The following is a 25128-nucleotide window of genomic DNA, read 5'->3' as shown; positions in this document are numbered from 1 at the left end:
TTATTTTTTGTTAAAGAATAGTTGATTTACAAAACTAGGAATATTTAAAACACAAGAATATGGAAGCACGTTTCTCTCAGATATCAGAATAATGACATCATTACACATAATTTACTTTCTGGAAAACTCCATACACCCAGAAGAGAATGAGAATAAAAGAGCAAACAACAGCTTGGTTTTATTATGAAAATAATTTTGACCTCACAGTGCCCTAAAAAATATTTCAGACTGCACTTTGAAAATCAGTGGTCTAGTATAGACTACCAACTTACAACTGTGTAATGAAAATTATCAAAATTAATTCAAAGAAAGTTTAAAAATAAAAAAAGCAGAATAAACCAAATACCTACAAAGGACTTGAAAATGTTATCAAAGATTTAGGTACAAATAAGACTCCAACCTGAGGTGGGGCTAACAGAAGTTGCATATAACATCCTAAAATAGAGCCCAAAATAAAAGAAGGAAACTAAAAATCAGTTTTATTAATGAAATTAGTGCAAAAATATTGAGTAAAATATTAATAAGTTAGAGAGGTGGGTTAACAGTTAATAGTGGTGGTCAAGGATTGGTCTGGCCAAGCTCTGACATCAGTGCTTTTTCATGAAGCAAGGTTACCCCCTAACCCCTTTTGCCTGCAATGCTGCTGAACTTTTTGCTTTATCAATCCTTTTCCAGTTTTGTCACTTAAAGAGCTTTAAAATTTCTATCCTCTGTAAGAGTTATTCCTGTCTTTGCAGTAAAAGCAGGAAACAAAATTCTTGTATTGATAAAATATCTGAACCTATGTAAATGCTTAATGATGTACTAATTTCCTGTTTGAGTAGCTATAAGTTTGCACACTTTTCTTAAAAATCGTGTAAGAACGTGAGTATATTAAATTATTTACCCACATAAAGAATCATTTCTCCCAGAAATTCAATGTTGGCTTACTATTCATTTGATTCATATTGCTAATATATAGTACATCACATTAAGAAATTTTAAAATATTTCAATAAGTGTCAGAAAAACATTTGCTAATATTCACCATACTTATCACTGACTTTTTAAGAAAACTAAGAATAAAAGAATCTTTTTCAACATAATAAAGAATATCTAACTTATGCCAATAAACAACATAATACTGGATAGTAAAATACCAGAGTGATTTCCATTTAAATCAAAGAATCACATTAGAAAATCTTTAATCACCATTATCATTTTACATGGTTCCAAGAGATATTAGAAAGAAATGGGACAAGAAGCAAAATTATACATTCAACTGCATAAAAAAATTTTTAAAACCATGTATTAAGACAAATTGAAAAGTAAACCATGAACTTGGAAAACATATATAACGATCTCTAATCAATCAATAAGAAAATTGCTTATGTGCAATATTAATTATCTATTACTACATAACAAATAATCCCCAAATTTGGTGGCTTAAAATAGTAACCATTTAGTATTCCTCTCAGTCTCTGTGGGTCAGGAATTTGGGAATTCTAGGTTGGGTCTCACCTGAGGTCATAGTCAAACACTGCAGTCACCTGGAGGTTGGCTGCGGCTGGAGGATCCCATTCACCCCTGGTTCACATACATGGTGCTGGCTGCTGGTGAGAGTCCTCACTTCCTCTCCTCAGGGACTGCTTGTGCATCTTCATGTCATGATGTCTGGTTACCTCCAGAGCAAGAGACCTAAGAGATCACGTCAGAAGCCACAAAGCTTTTTAATGACTTAATCTTGGAAGTCTTAGTCCATCAATAATCAGCTGGTCACATAGGCCAATCTTAATATAAAAGGGAGATGTTCAAGGGCCTGAATACCAGGATCACTGGGGGCCCTCTTGGAAAATAACAACTGCACACACCAATAGGAAAATGTGGCCAAAGACATTCGTGGACAGTTCATAGAACAATAAATACAAATGGCCAATTAATGTTTTAAAATTCTAATCTCATTATATTCAAAGAGGTAGAAAGTAGAATAAGAGAGTATTTTTCATACATTACAAATAGATAACTCAAAGTAAAAAACAAAACAAAAACAAACAAAAAAACTTGAAGAAAAAATACAATGAAAAGTTTCTATTCCACTATCCCGAACTGAAGCAACTCATGCTACCAGATCCTATGCGCCTTTCTAGAAAGATTCTTTGCATATACAAGCAAATATGTGTGTTTTCATAATTAACATCTTATTGTTATTTTTAGGCTTATATTATATCCTGGAGTTTATCTGGTATCAGTGCATATAAAACTACCTTATATACTAATTTCTGCATAAAAATTGTAGTGGATATTGAGGTTGCTTCCCAGTGACCCTCCACTTTTCCACCTCCTTTGTGTCACTGCGCTAAAGTTTGAGTGAGACTCATACCATCTGTAACTCCAGGGATGTTGTCCCTGTTCAACAGTGATTATTTCAGTGTCAAATGGCCAATGTTGGCCCAATCAAAATGAAGCCTAGATTTTTTTTTTTTTTTAATGATTGGGGAGTTGCTCCCTCTCTCCATGAGATGAAGAAGCCCAGAGCATTTTTTAATCACAAGTGGAGGCAGCCAAGCCATGTGTTTTAGCAGATAATGCAGAAGGCAGGGCAGAGAAAGTAGGTCTTTGGGGATAGTAAGAGTCAAGAATATTAGAGTCAGGAGGTTAAGGCCACCCTGAAGTCTACTCTGCCTCTGGACTGTCAAGTTATCAATGGATTTTCTTATAGTGTAAATCAATTTGGGTTAGATTTCTGTTATTTTTAGCATTGAGAGCTCTAATTGATCCAGTAGTCTATGGTGTGACTATACCATATTTATATAACCAACCTCCTATAGATGGATAGTTGGGTGGCTTACAGCCTTTGGCTATTACAAACAAGGGGTCATGAATATTTTTGTACACATGACTTTGAGACCAAGCTTGAACATATCTGGAGAAATCCTAGAAACTAATTAAATTGCTATCAAAAGAGAAATGAAATTTTAGCAGGAGTTTCCAAATTTCCCTCCATATAATTTGTAACAATTTTTACACATATTCACAAAATATGAAAATATCTGTTTCTCAAACACTCATTGACACAGTGTTATCAAAGTTTTTAATCATCAAAGATTTTGTTTCCAGGAGCAATATTAAAGTTGATAAAGGTATCATAAAGTAGGTTCCCCGTATGCTTCTGTTTAGTTATGTACAACCTTTCTGGGAAGCAGTCAGCAATATGAATCAAGGAATTAAAATTCGCTTTTTTAAACTGAGATTTAATTGACATATAACATTATGTATGTTTAAAGTGTACAACATGTTGATTTGATACACATGTTGTATTGCACTATAATTACCACTGTAGCATTAGCTAACACCTCCATCACCTCACATAATTATTATTTCTTTTTTCTGGTAAAAACATTTAAGATCTTTTCTCTCCACTTTGGGGACTCAATCATGAGGAAAACTTCAGCGATGTGGATAGCGGTTTATACATAAGAAAACGCTGAATTATTATTTTTAAAGATACTGAAAATAAGAACAAGTTGTAAAATAAGTTATGGCTTATCCATAGGATGAATAGTATCTAGACATTAAATATCATGTTTTTGAAAAACAATAATAGTGAAATATGCTTCTTATATAAAATTAAATAAGCATTCATTTAAAGTAACATGCTAATTTTGAAGTATACACACTCATACACACATATGTATATGTATTCCTCTGTATTTGACATATATGTATGTATAAATATGATTTATATATCTATATATGCATATAGGCGTTAAAGGATTTAGGCACCAAACTATTCTGGTTTTTCTTTTTTTGGCAGATTTAGCAGTAATTGATTCTTAATTTCTTCTTAAAAATCTTTTACATTTCTAAAATTCCATGTAATGAACATGTGTTATTTCATAATCAGAAAAATGTTCCCTTCTTTTACTATTCCTTGACTTAAGCTTGACAAGGAATTTGAATTCATAATTAATTGGAGGAAGGGAAATGAAACATCATGAAACTTTCTGGTTCATGAAACTTTCAACATGAGTGAAAAATGAATATTCTCTAACATTTCTGACATGCTGATATCTCTACTTAAGACCCTCCATTTTTTAAGTTGTTAGGCCATGAAAATATTCATTATCTATCTTAAATACCTCTGCCAAGGCTCATACATATTTTTTTGGAAATAATTAACCTAGCAGTATGAAACTCCAGAGCACAGGACACATATGAGAGGAAGTTAACATCGAAAATACAGACTGATGTAAATAAATAGTTCAATATTTTATTCATTCGGTTTTCATTCCTTCATTTCTACTTGTATTATGTACCATAATAATGAGTAAAACAGATCATTATCTTTAGAATGGGAAAATAGACATTCACACAAATAAATGTAAGTTGTGACTTTGAAAAATGTCACTAAGGGAGAGAGGCAGCATAAGTAAGTTCCTTAAAACATGGACCCCTTCTGTTGGATCCATGGATCCCCTTCATGGATCTGATGAGATTGATCCCTTCTGTCATATACTAGCTATGTGACCATGGGAAAGTTACTTAACCTCTCTGTCCTCAGTTTGCTGATATGTAAAATGGAAAATTTTTAAGTATCTATTTCATAGGATTGTTATAAGTATTAATCGAGCTAATATTTTAAATGCTTATATAATGTTTGACACATAGCCACTTCTAGTTGAATGTTTCATAAATAAGGGTACAGAATGGAGTACATGTATAGAGCACATTTAACGGGGAGCAATAAATGACTGAGATGGCCAGAGAAGTCCTTCCTGCATCACTGGTGATTGAATGGCAAGAGCTCCCTACTTGAAGAGCGTGGGGTGAGGGAGTTGTGTAAGATTAAAGCACAATGTGGAGAAAAGTGAGGACAGACAATGCAGGGCGTGTTTGGCCACATTAAATATTTGGGGTTTTATTTTACTAAACTGTTATACAGAAGGTATGACTTGATCAGGTTTCTGTTTGAAGAGAAAAAATTATTCTGACTATGGAGTAAGGACTGGAAGAGGACAACTGACAGTAAGGGAGAGTCTGTTAGAAAACGATTACAATACTCTAGGCAAGAGTATTCTACAACAAGGGCAGAGGCAGTAGAGAAGAAAGAGGGACACATTGGAAAAACATTGGGAGGAAAAATAAACCTTCCTAGTGGGAGATCAGGTATTGAGAATAAGAGAGAGGGAAATGTTAAGATTAATTCCTTTGTTTTCTAGAGCTATACTGAGTCAAAGACCACTGGGTGTAAAGACTGTAAGTGGCAAATGGAGCATGACTTTGAATCTAAATAAGTTGAGTTTGAGGTAACATTGAATCATCCAAGTAAAAAGATTATGTACTCAGTTAGTTATATGAATCTGGAGCTCAAGGGGATTGCAAAGCTGGAATACAATATCAAATTTTATTACGTGATAGATATTAAAACTAAATTGGAAAATTTTGACTATAAGGTGGGACAAGGTAAAGGGATGGAAACAAGGATAGATGGGAATTTGGGGTAAAGGAAGGATTTTCAGAGTTTGTTTTTATGGAGAGCTTCAAAAATTGATAAGAAAAAGCTATTTGAGAAGATGTTAAATATACAAGACAAGGAAAGTATAATCAATAGCACAAGAATTTTGAGTAGGCAAATAAATGAATTAGGCTTAAAGAAAAGAAGACCTCTATTGATGAAAAGGAGGACAGGCTAGATCCTGATGTAGGATCCAGAGCCTGTAGCAAATAGCCACCTCTTGTTCATCCTGCCCAATCAACATAATGTCATTGATATGATGTATGCATGCAATGTTCTGTGGGCTCCAGATCCCCTTATATCCTATTATGAGAGAAGGAGAATGAGTTAACATAGCCCTAGGTAGGGCAAACCTATTAATAAATACTTTTGTCCATTCCATGAAAATATGGACTATTTCTGATCCTCTTATTAGAATACAAAAAAATGCATTTACCAAATTAATGCCCAGTGTCATTTAGCTGAGGCTTTCTATATCTCCTCGAGCAACAATGAAACATCTGGCACAGTGGCTGCAAACAGGGCTACTATGTGTTTGAACTTGCAGTGATCTACAGTTATTCTCTAGGATCCATCAGTATCTGAAAGAGGCCAGACTGACAAATTAAAAGGAGATGAGGAAATGATAAGGGACCACCGCCCCACTATCTGTGCCATGCTCTACTACACCCTTGCCCCAGAATGTGTGAGCCTGCATGGGTGGAGGAAGTTTCAGAGGTTTCTATTAGGCTGTCCTCATTATGTTATCTCTTATCTAACAGGCAAAATACTCAATGAAAAAATGATCCGAACTACAAGTATGTTCATCCTAGTTATGCATTCGGGAAATGACCACTGAGTAGATCCGTGGAACCAGTAGACCCATTAGAAACTGGATTTTAGTCAGAACTCCATTTATTATCTTACCTTCATAAACCAGTATTCTAGCAGGGGAACCGTGATGATGCTTTGGTTCCCCAAGCATCAAATTCACTTTCTACTTGTGTGTAATAGTCCTTGAAATGTCTGAGCATTTCCCTCTCCCAAGTATGTAGCAATCTGAGTAAATGACTTAGGTCTTTCAGGGGAGGGACTGTGAAATCATTATAATATACAATTGCCAGGAAGTTGCTGTGACCTTCTTCCTAGGAATGAGGCCACCTGTTAGTCAATGGGTTCCAGATCTGAAAATTGGCTCAGGTCCTAGAACTGAGCAAGGGATTATGACTTTTTATTGGACTGGCTGCACTCAGCTTCCCGACACATATCTACAACATGATTTAGCTAAGAAAAATGAATGCATGTATTCATACCAAAGCTTGTACATAAATGTTCGCAGCAGCTTTATTTGCAATACCCAAAAGCTGAAGAAAAAAAACCAAACAAACTCAAAATGTCCATCAACTTGTGGATTGATAAACATAACACTGTGGTATATTCACACTCAGCAATACAATGGAATTTCAATACATGAAGTCAATTAAAATATGAAACACCATGGGTGGAAAACTGCAAAATGAAAGCAGTCAAAGACAAAAGCAACTTATACGGTTCTATTCATATAAATTCTGGCTAGAAAAGGCAAAACTATAGTTCCAGAAAAATCTGTAATCACCTAAGTCTATGCATTAAAGGAGGACAGGTTTCAAAGATGCATGAGGAAACTTTTTATAGTATTAGAAATATTGTATATCTTGATTATGGTATGATAACTGTATGTAACTACCAAAATTCATCAAACTGTACACTTAAATGGGTTTCACTGTACGTAAGTATGCTACAATAAAGCTGGAGGGAAAAGATGCTATGCTAAGCACTAAGGAAATAAAAGGATATTAAAAACAATATTCCTGTACTCAAACAATGTATAATTTTGTAAACAAGAGAAAAATATATAGAATATGTTGAATAAATACATAATGTGAGGCATACCATGAAAAGAGTTCAAAATGTTATGAAGATTTACAGGTGAAAGAGGTCACTTCCATTTGGGGAGCTCTGACAGAGCTTACTGAAGGAGGTAACATTTGAATTAAATCCTGACAGATGGGTTAGATAGCTAAGGGAAGAAGAAATTTCAGAAGAAATGGATTAGGAAGGCATTTATCTTTATTTATATTTATAAAAACCATGGAGTATATCTGAAAAATGTTTAACTGGGACATAAATTTCATATAGGAAATTTTTCAGAGATAAGGCAATAAAGACCAGTTAGAGCTTAGAATTCTAGTGTGTAAGCAACAGAAGCTGCTGAGAGTTGTGTGGCCAGAACTTTGTTTCAGGTGAAGATTATACTGGTAGCTCAGTGCAGGATGGATTGAACAAGAGGCATGGATACTGTACTAGGCTATGGTACTGAAATTCTCCCATTTGAGAATGCTGAAATAAGAACAGATAAGAAAAGTATACATAGGAGAGTTTGTAGAACAAGAAACTGGGGGCTGACTGGATATCTTGGTGGAAATGAAAGATGAGGAAGATAATCCTCAAAGAATGTTTCCTCATAAAATTACTATCGAGCAGAATTATTATCAGAAGTCTCTGAAAATTAAAGTTGGTTTGGATTAGGTGATTACCTGGTCACTCAGTGAACAGTTAAAGAGTACCAACTCTGCACCAGACAGGATATGTAGGGTATACAGTGAGGAACCAGACAGATAAAGTCTTTGTCTTGAAAGGGTTTTTATTCTCGTTTGAGAAGACAGACAAAAGCATGTAAATATTTGTGATTTATTTTAAATATAAGGTGATTCATTACAATTAGGAGATTGTGACTTCAGCAGAGTATTACTCTCAATGGAATATTACACATCAAATTGTGTTTATGGAATCAGCAAGTTATTAAAAAATGGAGCTAGTGAGCATAGAATGCTACTGAAAAGGAAACTCATAGAAAGTAGCAGTTTCAAGAAAGATACAAGCATGTTGAAAGAAAGAAAAGGAAAAAAAGAAAGAAAGAAAGAAAGAAGGAAAGGAAGAAAGAAAGCGAAAGAAAGTTCTTGAAGATGTGAAGTAAAGGAAATAATTAATAGTTCAAGTTCTGCAAAAGGGATGGGATTGTGAGCATAGTATAAACCACTGGCCTTGAGAGGAAAATGAATCTTCTTTCTCCATTATAAGAATTAAGGCTTTATAAGAATTAAGAATAAGGTGACAGATGAAAATATTAATACAAAGTAAATGTAAGGTGGGAAATACCTGAGGGAATATGAGTTGGGAAACGTTTGACTTTTTTTTAGATGGTGTTATTAATCTTGGTGAAAATAAAAGGGGATATGGATTGGTTTCCAGGTCTGAAGAGAGAAAAACATCTATGGAATGGCAGCTATGAAGACTATGGCTCTGCATCATAGCAACTGGCTAGCAGGGTTCGCTGAGAGCTCATCAAAGGTTATTTGCCATGAATTTAGAGCACCTAAATCAGCATGACTTTCTCCAGCAATCCAAGAGCAGGGAATGTAAAAAATTCAGGCTGTAGATCAAAGTTAAATCAAATTCAATACATAAATAAATGAAAAATACGGAGGAAAGTCAAGGGCATCAGGTATAAAAACGTGTTATTGAAATGGATGATGATGATGTGTTCAAATGTAAGTGAAAATTCAGAATCTTGGGGAGAAGTCACCATCAGTCCATGATAAAATGGCAAGCTGATAAGAATAAGGAAGTTGTAAAAGTGGAAAGAAGACTGTAGACAGAAAGCAATAGCAGAAACTAAGATAAAGGATTACAGAAGTTCCTAGAAATAATATAGTCAGGAGGAGGTATTAGGTGTTAATTAAAAGTATTGTATACAGTAAAGGTTTCAAAAGTATTTTTTCAAATTTCAATCCACTGTTTATTTACAGATCTCTATGTGAAATCCCAAGGCGTTAATTAAAGCCTTTATAAACATTTACACATAGTAATTTCACAATTCTTTGAGGAGATATGAAGAAGCACTTCTCTTTTGAATACAGTTTATTTTTACAAGTGGTTGTTATTAATGTGAAGTTTAAAAAAGGAAACTTCAGATGCCTTCTCTGTGCTGTTGGCAACAGTCTCTTTTTTGGCCAGAAAAGCAAGATGATGTGATTGGATTACAGACTAGAAAATTCCTAAATGGGCCTCATGCTACATTTATGATGATTGAATTAGATTCTGTTACCCCTAGGGTTTGGTAATCAACTTGGGGAACAAACAAAAACCAAAGAAATAGCAGGGAACATTTTCTCCTAATGTTCTGCTTCTCAGAAGTAGAGAAAATGAATTTTTAAGAGCTACATTATTTTGACTGGAAGAAACAAAACTCTGGCAGGGCAGCAGGCGGTTATCGTTTTGAAACAAAAATAAGCACAAATTCCCATACCTTAAAATTCAAAGTATTCTTTTGAATTTAGTCCAACCGAGTATCAATGTCTCTTGAGTATTGATGTCCAGGGGCGAGCTCTGAAATCCTAATACAATGAATGCTTTATACTCTGTGTCACATATTCCAAGTGCCCCCCAAAAGAATACGAAACAGAATATCTTACCCCTCCTTGTCTTATAAAAGACACATTTTTGAAAGCAACATCTATTAGGGAACACCCACTGTAAATATTGCCATGATAATAGAACCGAAATATTTGGTTATACCAGTTCCCTGAGAGCATCCTTTTACATTACCTGAGCAACACACACAGTACTGGGAGGTCTCCCCAGAATAATCTGCCTGTTTTAGATTAATTATAGAATAGCAAACTGACTACATTGCTTAGTCCAATTTGGTCACATCTCTATAGATATGTTTGTTTAGTTTGTTTTCTTCTATAATAGAAAAACTTTTTTCTCTCCTTTTCTGGAACACAGAGAGGAAATTCATCCTCTTAGTGTGGTTTAGAAGTTCTGCAAAAAGCTGATGGTCTGCACTGATAGGTATAAAATGGAAGCAGATGGAGCAAGGCCTCCAAATTATACAGCACCAGGAGACATTATTCTCGGAGAACACAATAAGGGGCCTCCGGGGGTGTCATTCACATTATATTCTATATTGTGCGATATGGTGGCCCCGTGGAGAGCACATGACAAATGAGCTGACCAGGTAAGTGTGCATGATCAAATGTTTGCTGTGTGGAACAGGCTGTCTATTCATCTTGCAAATAATAGGAAGAGCTAAAGTTCTGGCTGGCACTCTTTTAACCCTATGGGAAAGATAACATCATTTTCTCATTTTATACATAAAGAAGCTAAGTTAAAGAGAGATTATGTGCCTGGCCCTGGGTCATAAAGCTAATCAGCGGCAGAGCCAGGATTTGGAAACAGGTAGTCTGCCTCCAGAATCGGGGCTCATCTGCTTTTTAAGTAGAGATCCTGTTTTTCTCCCCAAATCAAAGGAAAACAACAACAAAGCTTAGAGTTCATGAGATCTGCAATGAAAGAAATATCTGGTATGGAACTTGATTTAATATCCAGGCTGGGTCTTTCAAAAGCAAGTACTAGATATATTTTCTAGAAACTTATAAAAATATAAAGCAAAATAGATTGACAGTGACATCTGAGAGAGCAGATTTAATTATGTAACAATTACTCCTTCCCTCTTAATATGGTAACATCAAATCTGCACAGAAAAATAAAGAAACCAAGAAGGCTTCTTTAGAGAGGATTATCACATCCTACTCTTCACTTTCATTTTTCTTCTTTTAAATGGAACACAGCAAAAGAAAAGTATGGGCTATATTTTGCCATATGTTTCTTTACCTTTAACATAATAAAATTAAAGTTAATAAACAACAAAAGAGAAATACACGAAAGCCTAGATTTATAAAGGATAAACCAAATATCCTAAAAGGGAGACCATTACTGATGCAATTACTTTTCTATTGGTTTTATTCACATGCTTCCTGATGATGCCATATCTGATTTTTGTCTCTTCTCTGATAATGCCTAATAAAACTAAATTCTTCAGGAACATGAGAGAACTTTTCACAGTATGTTATACAGAATTTTACACCATAATTTGCTTTTATCAAACACAGAAACTATTTTCCTTGAGCTAAAACAAGCATTGCTGATTTAAATGTGCCAGGCAACCACATAATATAGTTTTTTCCAGCAAGGTGTGTCTTCAACTTGACAATGTTCATACATCATTCTCAGATCCTGATAGTTTACATGACTGTAAACATTTTACAGCCTCACTAGTAATGTATGCCAAGGTTCCCATAAAAGAACTCTGGCAATGGTAGAAGGCTTCTCAATAAAATGCAGCACCCTTCCACCTGAAATAGCGATTGTTAAAGATTGGGAGATACAGGCATTCAGATGAATGCTGCTTGCCAAAGTCAGAAGTAGCAAACACACTTTCGGATCCAACCTGACTCTGCACCCCAAAATGAAAGTCACAAAATAAGAGTGAAGACATTATCTTCAGAGAGCAAGGATGAAAATTTCCATCTTGAAAGATTTTAAGAAAAAAATAAGTTTCCCACCTAGGTTTAAACGTGCCAAAAAGCAAATGCCTTCATGAGAACTAAAATTCCTTTTGGAAAAATTTTGTTGATTTTTCTGGAGGTTGATATAGGAAACTTAAATTGAACAGAGTATTAAAGCCACTTCTTGGAAACCTCAAAAACCACAGGCTTGTTTCTATTGATCAGGAAGAAAAGTTAAGGCTGTATGCAATTTATTTTGCCATCTCTTTGAATGCACAGGAGTACTGCACTCAAGAGTATCGAAAATATTCTTCAGGAGAGAGTGACACCCGTCTCTGGTTGTAAGGAAGAGTACACCCTGAGCCCTCAGCTGGCTGAGTTCTCTACCCCAAACAGCGAGTCTAGGGTGCACTTGAGACAAGCCTTCCCATATAGAAAGTGTCAACATGTGTCTTTGGAAAAGCATAAAATTTGTTTTTTCCACCACCTTGTCTTTTACTGACCCAGCAAACAATTCATATTTTATAAAATATACATTGAAGAGGAAATTTTAGTCAAGACTGAAAAGTGAATTTGAGAAGCAGAAATAATGGAGTGTGAGTGTGTGTGTGTGTGTGTGTGTGTGTGTGTGTGTGTGTGTGTGTGTGTAGTTACTGATCTTTCTATTCCTCTAGCTGAGCCCAGGAGCATGAGTGATGCATGATTTAATAAAGGGATGTAATACCAATAAGAGCTTTTCCTCATCCTTTGTTCCAGTGTGATTTTACAAACAAATGCTGCCTAAGAGAATCCATGGCAGAAAACAAAGATAAGCAACAAGGCACAAACAAAACAGGAAAGTAAGGAATTGGAAGCTTTTGTCCCTTACTTTCTCCTTCTTCCTTGCCCCTCTTGTCACCCCCCAACCTGAGCCTCTCTACCTGAATCTTGTGGACAATGGGCAGTTAGGGTTTTGCTCTTTTGTTTCCAAGTAACAAGAAGCCACTTGGGTTATCCCAAGGGCAGAGGTACCTTAAGTATAAGGATGCTCATCTGAAGAATTCAAGCTGCTGTGCAAAATATTCGTTTACTTTCCATCTGTCTCTGTTCATCCCTGTTTCACTATATACGCCATCTGTCTTTTACTCTTTCCACCTATTTATATCTTTTCTGCTCCCTTACAATTTCAGTTTGCACAAGGCTTTGGCTAGTCACAGTCGTGATCCATGACATCCTTTAAAAAAAAAAAACTTCCTATTTTGCTTTGATTTCAGATTACCAAGATAGAGAATGTGTTTGCCTCAATTCATTCTTTTGTGTCCAGTCATGGTTCATAAACATTTGGTCACTGTTATGGCTTGAACTGTGTCCTGCCCAAAAGATATGTTGATGTGTTAGCCTTCCTGATACCTATGAATGTGACCTTATTTGGAAATAGGGTCTTTGCAGATGTAATCAAGTTAAGATGAGGTCCTTAAGGTGGGCCCTTAATTCACTATGACTGGTGTCCTTAAAAAAAGAGGGAAATTTGGGGACAGGCAGAGAGGGAAGACGGCCATGTGAAGACGGAGGCAGGGATTGGAGCCATACTTCCACTGGTGACAAAATGCCTGGGGCTACCAGAAGCTGGAAGAGGCAAGGAAGGATCTTCCCCTAGAGGCTCCCTACCAATACCTTAATTTTGGACTTCTGGCCTCCAGAACGGTGAGAGAATACATTTCTGTTGTTTTAAGCTGCTCAGCTTGCGGTACATTATTATAGGAGTTCTAGGAAACTAATACAGTCTCTGTAGTCCGTTGTTCAACCTTCATCCAAATATTTAGATGGTGTCTTATGTCCAGAAAAATGACACTTTTGCTCTTTGGCTGGACTTGTGGAAGACTTTTTTTTCCTTTGAAACTATGGGAGTAAGTAGGTGATGTCCATGTCTCTTGTCAAGAACATACCTGGTAACTATTGCTGAGAAAGATCTTCTCTAAAAAAAAGTGAAGGAAGGGTCTGTTCTTTTTTCAGAGGTACGTGGTTTATTCTCCAATTTCTGGGAAAGAGGAACTTTTCAAAAGGAAGAACAATCAGTTCTTTCTTCTAAAATTGGAACTAATGAAACTCCTTTAATATTTCTGTTTTCTCCTATACACAAGGTCTCATATTTTTCAAAAGAGAATTTAAATACTTAACACTGAAGCATTTCACACTTAACACTGACCATCATTCATCATTTTTTGAAGTCATCTGTGCTTATTAACATCATGGAAAGTCCTTAAACCTGAGTTAAAGCCCAAGGAAGAAAGAGGTACAATATGCCATCCAACATATCCTATTCAGTCCCTTCAATTTTTAAAATTGAAATATAATGGATGTATAACATTGTGTAAAGTTAAGGGGTACAACTTGTTGACTGGGTACATTTACATATTGCAATATGATTCCCAACACAGTGTTAGCTAACACCTCTATCGCGTTGCATAATTACCAACACAGAAGTAGAAAAATCAGGAAAATGAAGATGTGGGTCAGTGGAGCAGAGAAACAGGAGGAACTCTGAAACAATTCTTTGTAAAGGGCCAGAGAGGAAAGGTTGCTGGCTTTGCAGGCTGTACAGTCTCTGTCACAAGTTGTAGCATAATCAGCCACAGACAGCATGCAAATGAATGGGCATGGCCTAGTTACAATCAAACTTTATAAAAACAGGAAAGGGGATTGGATCTGACCTGGAGGCCATGGTTTGCCAACCCCTCTTCTAGAGGATAAGTGCAAACACTCATGGTGGTTTTTGATGAGGCTCTTTATTGGTTTGCACTCAGCATGGACGTGTGTAGCATTCTATCCAGGAGGATGCTAGTCTGAAAGACCTCGTCCCTTCCCTGTTTCTCCAAAAATGGGTCTCAGCCACAGTCAATTCTAGTGTAGGGGAACACACGTGGTCAATGATAGAACCTTCAAGGCATAGAGGCATGACCCCCTGGTGCTCCTTGAAGGTGTGTTAAGACCTTCCTCTGTCACTTGGAACAACTTAGAAACACTTGACATTCAGTGTGTGCTGGCAGTCACACTTCAGCATTTGTTGACAGATTGCCACACTAATGTTCTTTCTCAGAAACGAAAGCAGAGGGAATCCTTACCACAAGCATATCTACATGCAAAACCCCAAATAGGTCTATAGCCCCATAGACTGAACAAATTCTTAATGACAGTAGAATGCACATGAGTACCTACTGGTGTCCCTAGAGGCACAAAAAGAAGTTGGTACCTTGTTCTACAAGGACAGGACACAATATACACTGTCACTGGCCACAGAGACACATAACTCCTGATGCCATCCTGGCCAGTCCTCAGAGCCATTCACATGGTCAACAAAACTCACAACGACCTTGCACCCACCAACACATGCTCAGAATGTTGCTACCTGCAACAACTCATGTCAAAGACTGACCAGAGATGCCACACAGTTTTCTGACCCACCAATGTCCAAATATCCCCAAGACCCTTGGCTATTAGACTGTACAGACATAAACCACTTCTGTTTATAATGGAGTATCCCATCACACACACACACACACACACACACACACACACACACACACACACACACCCCACATTTCAGCCCGTATCTTGCCAATGATGCGCTGGATCAGGCTCTTAAGAGCTTGTCAGAGCCAAATGTCAAACTTCCAGAAATTTTTTGAGCCAATTGATATCACGTTGTAGCTTAAAATCAGCCATCTTGGGGGTATTTATTTCATAAACATTAGCAAATACTTCAAATCAGGATCTTTTTCCAGAGAGCTGAATGTTAAACATCTACCAGAACAGCACTGACCCTGGTGCCCTAGTGCATCAGCCAAAATGTCCTTGTTTTTTGTCCTTCTTGAACTGACCAGCCACTCTATCACCAAGTTCTAGCTTCTCAACGTCTTCCATTTTGGAATCACCCCCCTTCCCTCCCCTGCCATAGAACACTAATGAAACAAAATCAGCTGTTATGTCTCCCACCAGGAACAACAATGAAACAAATAAAATGAGCTGTTATATCTCCCACCAAGAACACATCTGGTCCACACATCAGAGAATTCATCTCATAATCACACGCTATTCCTACAGCAGTGACAGCTATTATCACTGCAATCATTTTCCAACCCAACCTCACCACCTACAGATCCTCCAAAAGGAGGAATAAAATGCTTTTAAAAGATTAAATTTAAAAGTGAGCATTTAGTAATGAATATTTTAATTCCAGACTAAGTCAAAAGGAGCACAGCCCCCAAAAGAAATACAGAGTGAGACTAATTCCTCGGATAAGCTGCTTCTGCAAAGTCGAGGAGAAAGAGCAGCTGTGAATGTTGGCTTCAATTCAGTGTGACAAGTTAGGGATGGTCTGCTGCTCTTCATGGAAATTGTTCACAACTCCACTCTTTAAGATCTATAACAGGGGTTGTTTATCCATTGCGGGTTTCAATTGATTTCTTTCCCACATAAAGGGAAATAAGCCTTGGTCTAAGTGTAAACCCTTCTAGACTGCAATAATAACGTAAGGAGATGAATCCTACTTTTTCATTATTTTTATAACTGCACTCCTTTTGCCCTATTGTGCTAATGAGATAGAAAGAAATACTGATATAAAATGGTTGATTTATCAATAGATTATTCCTGAAATTTACACATAAAATGCAATTCTGACTAAAAAATCACCATTATGAGCCAGTCATAATGTATAAACTTCTACCATTAGACATTCATCCCTTTGGCTTTAAAGAGTGCTGTTAAACCATTCAAATTTTTATATGAACCAAATTATCCAAATTTTGAAAAACATACACTCTCCACACTATAATCTCTGAATGCCCAGAGATTTATCAAACTGCAATAAAGGAATACATACATGAAACTCAGACTTTATGAGGAGAGATCTTCATGGAGATCACAAGGTTCCTTTGAATTGTCTCTGAAGATGGTACTAGGACAAGTTTATCTCCAGTGTTGCGAGGTAAGAGGTTAGGTAACATGCCTAAGTTCACACATCTAATAAGTGGTACAGCTGAGAGTTGAGCCAAATATATTGTGTTGCTTAGGGGAGTAGAACTGGGGGGACTAATCTCTGGTAATATGCAACAATCCCAGGAATTATGTATAACATGTCTTTGTCCTGAATGTCAGCTTCTCCAGACTATGAAAATGTTAACTGGTGTTTTGTGAAAATCCTTGACCAGACAAAACATGATCTAATAATTTTGTTTTCTATATCTTGAAACCCATGTGTTAGGGATTGAAAGGAAAGCGATAAGGGTAATTTTCATTTAATAGTGCTTATATTAGTTTCCCATGATTGCTATGACAGATTACCACAAACTGTGTGACTTAAAACAGGAGAAATTTATTTCCTCATGGTTCTGGAGACAGAAGTCCAAAACCAAGGCGTCAGCAGCATCGCACTCTCTCTGCAGGCTCTAGGGGAGAATCCTTTTCTTGGCTCTTCCAGCTTCTGGTGGCTCTTGGCAGTCCTTGGCTCATAGACACAGCTCTCTCTACTGTGTCTCCACATAACCTTCTCCTCTGTCTGTATTATCTCCCTTCGCCTCTCTCATAAGGATATTTGTGATGGCATTTAGGGACCACTCAGATAATTCAGGGTAATCTCCTCATGTCAAGATCCTTAATTAAATTGCATCTACAAAGACCCTTTTACCATTTAAGGTACCATTTACAAGTTCCAAGGGTTTGAGACTTAATATCTCTGATTCATTATTATTCGACCCACTATAGTATTATATTTGGTGGAATCTATTTTTCACTCACAAAGAAGAGAACTACATGTAGTAGAGTTAGATTATCAGTCGATCTTTGCTTCTTTGGAAAAAATGAACAAGATACTACACTTTATCCCTTTTTCTCCCATATCTCTACCACCCTCGCCACTCCCTAGTGACCCCCACCCCGCCTTCATCCCTTGCTAAATCAGGTCATGTTTAGAAGGAACTGTTCCTGGAGTATGGTGAGCCATAGGCTGTCAGTAACACTGCCCTTAGACCCAGGTTACCAGGGCCCCTGCCATGGGTCCTGCACTTTGGGGGCCTCACAATGACTGCATCCTTCCTCACAAGGCAAGGAGTTTATGGGTCAAGGAGAAGGGCCTATGGAGAGCTCACGCCCTCCCCTTCACATTCTAGACCACATTCTGGGCATCTGAAATCTTAATATTTCCTGCCCAAAGAGACCCCAAGTCTTTCCTCCTGAACATGGGCTGCACTGCCAGTATAGACACCCCTAGTCCCAAGAAATGCCCAAGATGAAGCTATTTAAGGTGTGGATTTACTTGGATGAAGAAGCTGGAACACCTACACACATGCATTCGAAGACACAGTCGCATGTGGGAGGTGAAGGTGGGAGTCTATGGGTTGAGAGCTTGCATTCATTCTTTAACCCAAGGCCCTACAAATATCAGAGGTGGATCTTGCAGTGAGGATGGGGATTGAGGCAAAGCCAGACATAGCTAGGAGCCACCCTTTGGCTTCTTCATGACATGGTAGGAGACAAGAGAATATCAGATAATTGTGAATAGCCAGGTCACTGCTCTACTGATTTAATTTCTACTAAACGCTAAAAATATGTAATGCCTGCTTTAATATGTTAATGGCCTTAATAACATTTCACTTCCTGGAATTTAGTCCTTAAAAATATTTCCAAATACAGAAAAGACTTTATTTACAGATTTTCATTCCCCATTTTTAAAAAATGTTATAAAACGGGAAACATCCCAATTGCTCAGTTATAGATATATGGCTACTTAAACTGTGGTATATTGAAATCAATATAATGGAACTTATAAAAATAATGTTAACAAATTGGATAATAACACGGAAAATTCCTATAGTGTTGAGTAAAAATAAAAGATATAACATTATACCACAAAATGGTCTCAACTATGTACAAAATAATTCTCGAAAATAATGACTTCAAGAAATGTTAATTACCCACAGAAAGTAGGATTCTGGATTATTTTTATTACACTTTATAATTTAAAAAATTGTCTAAAATAACACACGTTACTTTTACAGCCAGATATTTTTTTAACATCTTTATTGTAGTAAAATTGCTTTACAATGTTGTGTTAGTTTCTGCTGTATAACAAAGTGAATCAGCTATACGTATACATATATCCCCATATCCCCACCCTCTTGCGTCTCCCTCCCACCCTCCCTATCCCACCCTCCCTATCCCACCCTTCTAGGTGGTCACAAAGTACCGAGCTGATTTCCCTGTGCTATGCGGCTGCTTCCCACTAGCTATCTATTTTACAGTTGGTAGAGTATATATGTCAATGCCACTCTCTCACTTTGTCCCAGCTTACCCTTCCCCATCCCCATGTCCTCAAGTCCCTTCTCTACATCTGCGTCTTTCTTCCTGTCCTGCCTCTAGGTTGTTCAGAAGCATTTTTTTTTAAATTCCATACATATGTGTTAGCATATGGTATTTGTTATTCTCTTTCTGACTTACTTCACTCTGTATGACAGACACTAGGGCCATCAACCTCACAACAAATAACTCAATTTCATTTCTTTTTATGGCTGAGTAATATTCCATTGTATATATGTGCCACCACATCTTCTTTATCCATTCATCTGTCGATGGACACTTAGGTTGCTTCCATGTCCTGGCTATTGTAAACAGTGCTGCAATGAACATTGTGGTACATGTCTCTTTTTGAATTATCGTTTTCTCGGGGTATATGCCCAGTAGTGGGATTGCTGGGTCATATGGTAGTTCTATTTTTAGTTTTTTAAGGTAGCTCCATATTGTTCTGCATAGTGGCTGTATCAATTTACTTCCCCACCAACACTGAAAGAGGGTTCCCTTTGGTCCACACCCTCTCCAGCATTTACTGTTTGTAGATTTTTTGATGATGGCCATTCTGATCAGTGTGAGGTGATACCACATTGTAGTTTTGATTTGCATTTCTCTAATGATTAGTGATGTTGAGCATTCTTTCATGTGTTTGTTGGCAATCTGTACATCTTCTCTGGAGAAATGTCTATTTAGATCTTCTGCTCATTTTTGGATTTGGTTGTTTGTTTTTTTGATATTGAGCTGCATGCACTGCTTGTATATTTTGGAGATTAACCCTTTGTCAGTTGCTTCATTTGCAAATATTTTCTCCCATTCTGAGGGTTGTCTTTTTGTCTTACTTATGGTTTCCTTTGCTGTGCAAAAGCTTTTAAGTTTCATTAGGTCTCATTTGTTTATTTTTGTTTTTATTTCCATTTCTCTAGGAGGTGGGTCAAAAAGGATCTGGCTGTGATTTATGTCATAGAGTGTTCTGCCTATGTTTCCTTCTAAGAGTTTTATACTGTCTGGCCTTACATTTAGGTCTTTAATCCATTTTGAGTTTATTTTTGTGTATGGTGTTAGGGAGTGTTCTAATTTCATTCGTTTACATGTAGCTGTCCAGTTTTCCCAGCACCACTCATGGAAGAGGCTGTCTTTTCTCCATTGTATATTCTTGCCTCCTTTATCAAAGATAATTTGACCATTTGTGTGTGGGTTTATCTCTGGGCTTTCTGTCCTGTTCCATTCATCTATACTTCTGTTTTTGTGCCAGTACCATGCTGTCTTTATTACTGTAGCTTTTTAGTATAGTCTGAAGTCAGGGAGCCTGATTCCTCCAGCTCTGTTTTTCTTTCTCAAGATTGTTTTGGCTATTCGAGGTCTTTTGTGTTTCCATACAAATTGTGAAATTTCTTGTTCTACTTCTGTGAAAAATGCCATTGGTAATTTGATAGGGATTGCACTGAATCAGTAGATTACTTTGGGTAGTACAGTGATTTTCACAATGTTTATTCTTCCAATCCAAGAACATGGTATATCTCTCCATCTGTTTGCATCATCTTCAATTTCTTTCATCAGTGTCTTATAGTTTTCTGCATACAGGTCTTTTGTCTACTTAGGTAGGTTTATTCCTAGGTATTTCATTCTTTTTGTTACAGTGGTAAATGGGAGTGTTTCCTCAATTTCTCTTTCAGATTTTTCATCACTAGTGTATAGGAATGCAAGAGATGTCTGTGCATTAATTTTTTACCCTGCTACTTTACCAAATTCATTGATTAGCTCTAGTAGTTTTCTGGTAGCATCTCTAGGATTCTCTACGTATAGTATCATAGAGAATCTGCAAACAGTGACAGCTTTACTTCTTCTTTTCCGATTTGGATTCCTTTTACTTCTAATTCTTCCTGATTGCTGTGGCTAAAACTTCCAAAACTATACTGAATAATAGTGGTGAGAGTGAGCATCCTTGTCTTGTTTCTGATTTTAGAGGAAATGGTTTCAGCCTTTCACCACTGAGAACGATGTTAGCTGTGGGTCTGTCATATATGGCCTGTATTATGTTGAGGTGAATTCCCTCTATGCCTACTTTCTGGAGAGCTTTTATCATAAATGGGTGTTGAATTATGTCAAAACCTTTTTCTGGGTCTATTGAGATGACCATATGGTTTTTATCCTTCAATTTGTTAAAATGGTGTATCACATTGACTGATTTGTGTATATTGAAGAATCCTTGCATTCCTAGAATAAATCCCACTTGATCATGGTGTATGAACCTTTAATGTCCTGTTGGATTCTGTTTGCTAGTATTTTGTTGAGGATACTTGCATCTATGTTCATCAGAGATATCGGCCTGTAGTCTCCTTTTCTTTGTGACATGTTTGTCTGGTTTTGGTATCAGGGTGATGGTGGCCTCATAGAATGAGTTTGGGAGTGTTCCTCCCTCTGCTATATTTTGGAAGAGTTTGAGAAGGATAGGTGTTAGCTCTTCTCTAACTGTTTGATAGAATTCACCTGTAAAGCTATCTGGTCCTGGGCTTTTGTTTGTTGGAAGATTTGTAGTCACAGTTTCAATTTTAGTGTTTGTGATTGGTCTAATTATATTTTCTATTTCTTCCTGGTTCAGTCTTGGAAGGTTGTGCTTTTCTAAGAATTTGTCCATTTCTTCCAGGTTGTCCATTTTATTGGCATATAGTTGCCTGTAGTAATCTCTCATGATCCTTTGTATTTCTGCAGTATCAGTTGTTACCTCTCCTTTTTCATTTTTAATTCTGTTGATTTGAGTCTTCTCCCTTTTTTTATTGATGAGTCTGGCTAATGGTTGATCCATTTTGCTTATCTTCTCAAAGAACCAGGTTTTAGTTTTATTGATATTTACTATTGTTTCCTTCATTTCTTTTTCATTTATTTCTGATCTGATCTTTATGATTTCTTTCCTTCTGCTAACTTCTCCTTTCTTTCCTTTTGCTAACTTCTGCTAACTTTGGGTGTTTTTTGCTTTTCTTTCTGTAATCGCTTTAGGTGTAAGGTTAGGTTCTTTATTTGAGATATTTCTTGTTTCTTGAGGTAGGATTGTTTTGCTATAAACTTCCCTCTTAGAACTGCTTTTGCTGTATCCCATAGGTTTTGGGTCATTGTGTTTTCATTGTCATTTGTTTATAGATGTTTTTTGATTTCCTCTTTGATTTCTTCAGTGATCTCTTGGCTATTTAGTAGTGTATTGTTTAGCCTCCACGTGTTTGTATTTTTTAGTTTTTTTCCTGTAATTGATATCTAGTCTCAGCGTTGTGGTTGGAAAAGATACTTGATACGATCTCAATTTTCTTAAATTTACAAAGGCTTGATTTGTGACCCAAGATATGATCTATCCTGGCAAATGTTCCATGAGCACTTGAGAACAAAGTGTATTCTGTTGTTTTTGGATGGAATGTCCTATTAATATCAATTAAGTCCGTCTTGTTTAATGTATCATTTAAAGCTTATTTATTTTCATTTTGGATGACCTGTCCATTGGTGAAAGTGGGGTGTTAAAGTCCCCTACTATGATTGTGTTACTGTCAATTTCCCCTTTTATGGCCGTTAGCATTTGCCTTATGTATTGAGGTGCTCCTATGTTGGATGCCTAAATATTTACAATTGCTACATCTTCTTCTTGGATTGATCCCTTGATCGTTGTGTAGTGTCCTTCTTTGTCTCTTGTAATAGTCTTTATTTTAAAGTCTATTTTGTTTGATATGAGAATTGCTACTCCAGCTTTCTTTTGATTTCCATTTGCATGGAATATCTTTTTCCATCCCCTCACTTTCAGTCTGTATGTGTCCCTAGGTCTGAAGTGGGTCTCTTGTAGGCAGCATATATATGGGTCTTCTTTTGGTATCCATTCAGCCAGTATATGTCTTTTGCTTGGAGCATTTAATCCATTTACACTTAAGGTAATTATCGATATGTATGTTCCTATTACCATTTTCTTAATTGTTTTGGGTTTGTTTTTGTTGGTCTTTTCCTTCTCTTGTGTTTCCTGCCCAGAGAATTTCCTTTAGCATTTGTTGTAAAGCTGGTTTTGTGGTGCTGACTTCTCTTAACTTTTGCTTGTCTGTAAAGGTTTTAATTTCTCCTTCGAATCTGAGTGAGATCCTTGCTCTGTAAAGTAATCTTGGTTGTAGGTTTTTCCCTTCCAGCACTTTAAATATGTCCTGCCACTCCTTTCTGGCTTGCAGAGTTTCTGCTGAAAGATCAGCTGTTAACCTTATGGGGTTATGTTGTATGTTATTTGTTGCTTTTCCCGTGCTGCTTTTAATATTTTTTCTTTGTAGTTAATTTTTGATAGTTTAATTAATATTTGTCTTGGCATGTTTCTCCTTGGATTTATCCTGTATGGGTCTCTCTGAGCTTCCTGGACTTGATTGACTATTTCCTTTCCCATGTTAGAGAAATTCAACTATAATCTCTTCAAATATTTTCTCAGACCCATCCTTCTTCTCTTCTTCTTCTTGGACCCCTATAATTCAAATGTTGGTGCATTTAATGTTGTCCCAGAGGTCTCTGAGACTGTCCTCAATTCTTTTCACTCTTTTTTTAAATTCTGCTCTGTGGTAGTTATTTCCACTATTTTATCTTCCAGGTCACTTGTCTGCTCTTCTGCCTCAGTTATTCTGCTATTGATTTCTTCTAGAGAATTTTAAATTTCATTTATTGTGCTGTTCTTCATTGTTTGTTTGCTCTTTAGTTCTTCTAGGCCCTTGTTTAAACGTTTCTTGTATTTTCTCCATTCTATTTCCAAGATTTTGGATCACATTTACTATCATTACTCTGAATTCTTTTTCAGGTAGACTGCCTTTTTCTTCTTCATTTGTTTGGTCTGTTGGGTTTTTACCTTCCTCCTTCATCTCCTGCATATTTCTCTGTCTTCTCATTTTTCTTAACTTACTGTGTTTGAGGTCTCCTTTCCTCAGGCTTCAGGTTCATAGTTCCCATTGTTTTTGGTGTCTTCTCCCTGTGGGTAAGGTTGGTTCAGTGGCTTGTGTAGGCTTCCTGGTGGAGGGGACTGGTGCTGTGTTCTGGTGGGTGCACTGGATCTTGTCTTTCTAATGGGCAGGGCTGCGTCTGGTGGTGTGTTTTGGGGTGTCTGTGAACTTAGTATGATTTTAGGCAGCCTCTCTGCTAATGGGTGGGGTTGTGTTCCTGTCTTGCTAGTTGTTTGGCATTGGGTGTCCAGCACTGGAGCTTGTTGGCGGTTGGGTGGACCTGGGTCTTAGCATTGAGATGGAGATCTCTGGGAGAGCTTTCACAGATTGATATTACGTGGCCCTGGGAGGTCTCTGGTGGTCCAATGTCCTGAACTCGGCTCTCCCACCTCAGAGGCTCGCCTGACACCAGACCGGAGCACTAAGACCCTGTCAGCCACACGGCTGCTTGTGTTGGAGAGTCTCCTGGAAAGGCAGGGAGTGGCTGTGGCTCACCACGAGGACAAGGACACTGACAGCAGAAGTTCTGGGAAGTACTCCTTGGCATGAGACCTCCCAGAGTCCAATGGTAGATTATTTTTGTTTTTAAAAATATTTATGATAATTAGCTGGCTAGAACAGATATTTGTACTATTTCCTATGCTTTCATTCTTACTCTGCAACCCCAGCAGTTCTAAGATTCCTTTCCTGCTACACCCAAGTTCCTGAGGAAAACTAGAGAACAAGTCTCAGAGAAACAGACTGTCTTTGCCAAAAATATCTTGCCCCCAGTCCTTAAACTTCTACCAGAGTGTACTCTACCCAATACAGAGTGACTGTAAACATTCCCAGCATGTTGGAATTTGATGGAAAACTGTATGTGTTTCAAATGGTTCCGTGCATGTTTTTTTCCTTTTTGGTTAGGCAGTTTAGGTGCAACTACTGTTAGATTACAGCGAGGTTAGTGAAAATTTGGGGAGAAACTCTGTATCTTTTCTTATCAAGGCCTGGTGATTTTTGAGCTCAGT

The 25128-nt window shown here is 37.1% G+C and overlaps 1 long non-coding RNA gene across 1 annotated transcript in view; it reads right to left on the bottom strand.

Annotated features, from left to right (window-relative positions):
- Positions 1–25128, bottom strand: part of LOC114888148 — a 286180-nt gene that overhangs the window by 17225 nt on the left and 243827 nt on the right. Inside the window, exon 7 of the long non-coding RNA XR_003791718.1 lies at positions 1500–1676. This is a non-coding gene — a long non-coding RNA (uncharacterized LOC114888148). The remainder of the gene's footprint in view (positions 1–1499; positions 1677–25128) is intronic.

The sequence above is a fragment of the Monodon monoceros genome, unplaced genomic scaffold (genome assembly GCF_005190385.1).
Source record: "Monodon monoceros isolate NGI ecotype Baffin Bay Population unplaced genomic scaffold, NGI_Narwhal_1 Super_Scaffold_8, whole genome shotgun sequence".
NCBI lineage: Eukaryota > Metazoa > Chordata > Mammalia > Artiodactyla > Monodontidae > Monodon > Monodon monoceros.
The sequence above is the reverse complement of the archived record's forward strand: the minus strand, read 5'-3'. Positions and strand labels throughout refer to the sequence as shown.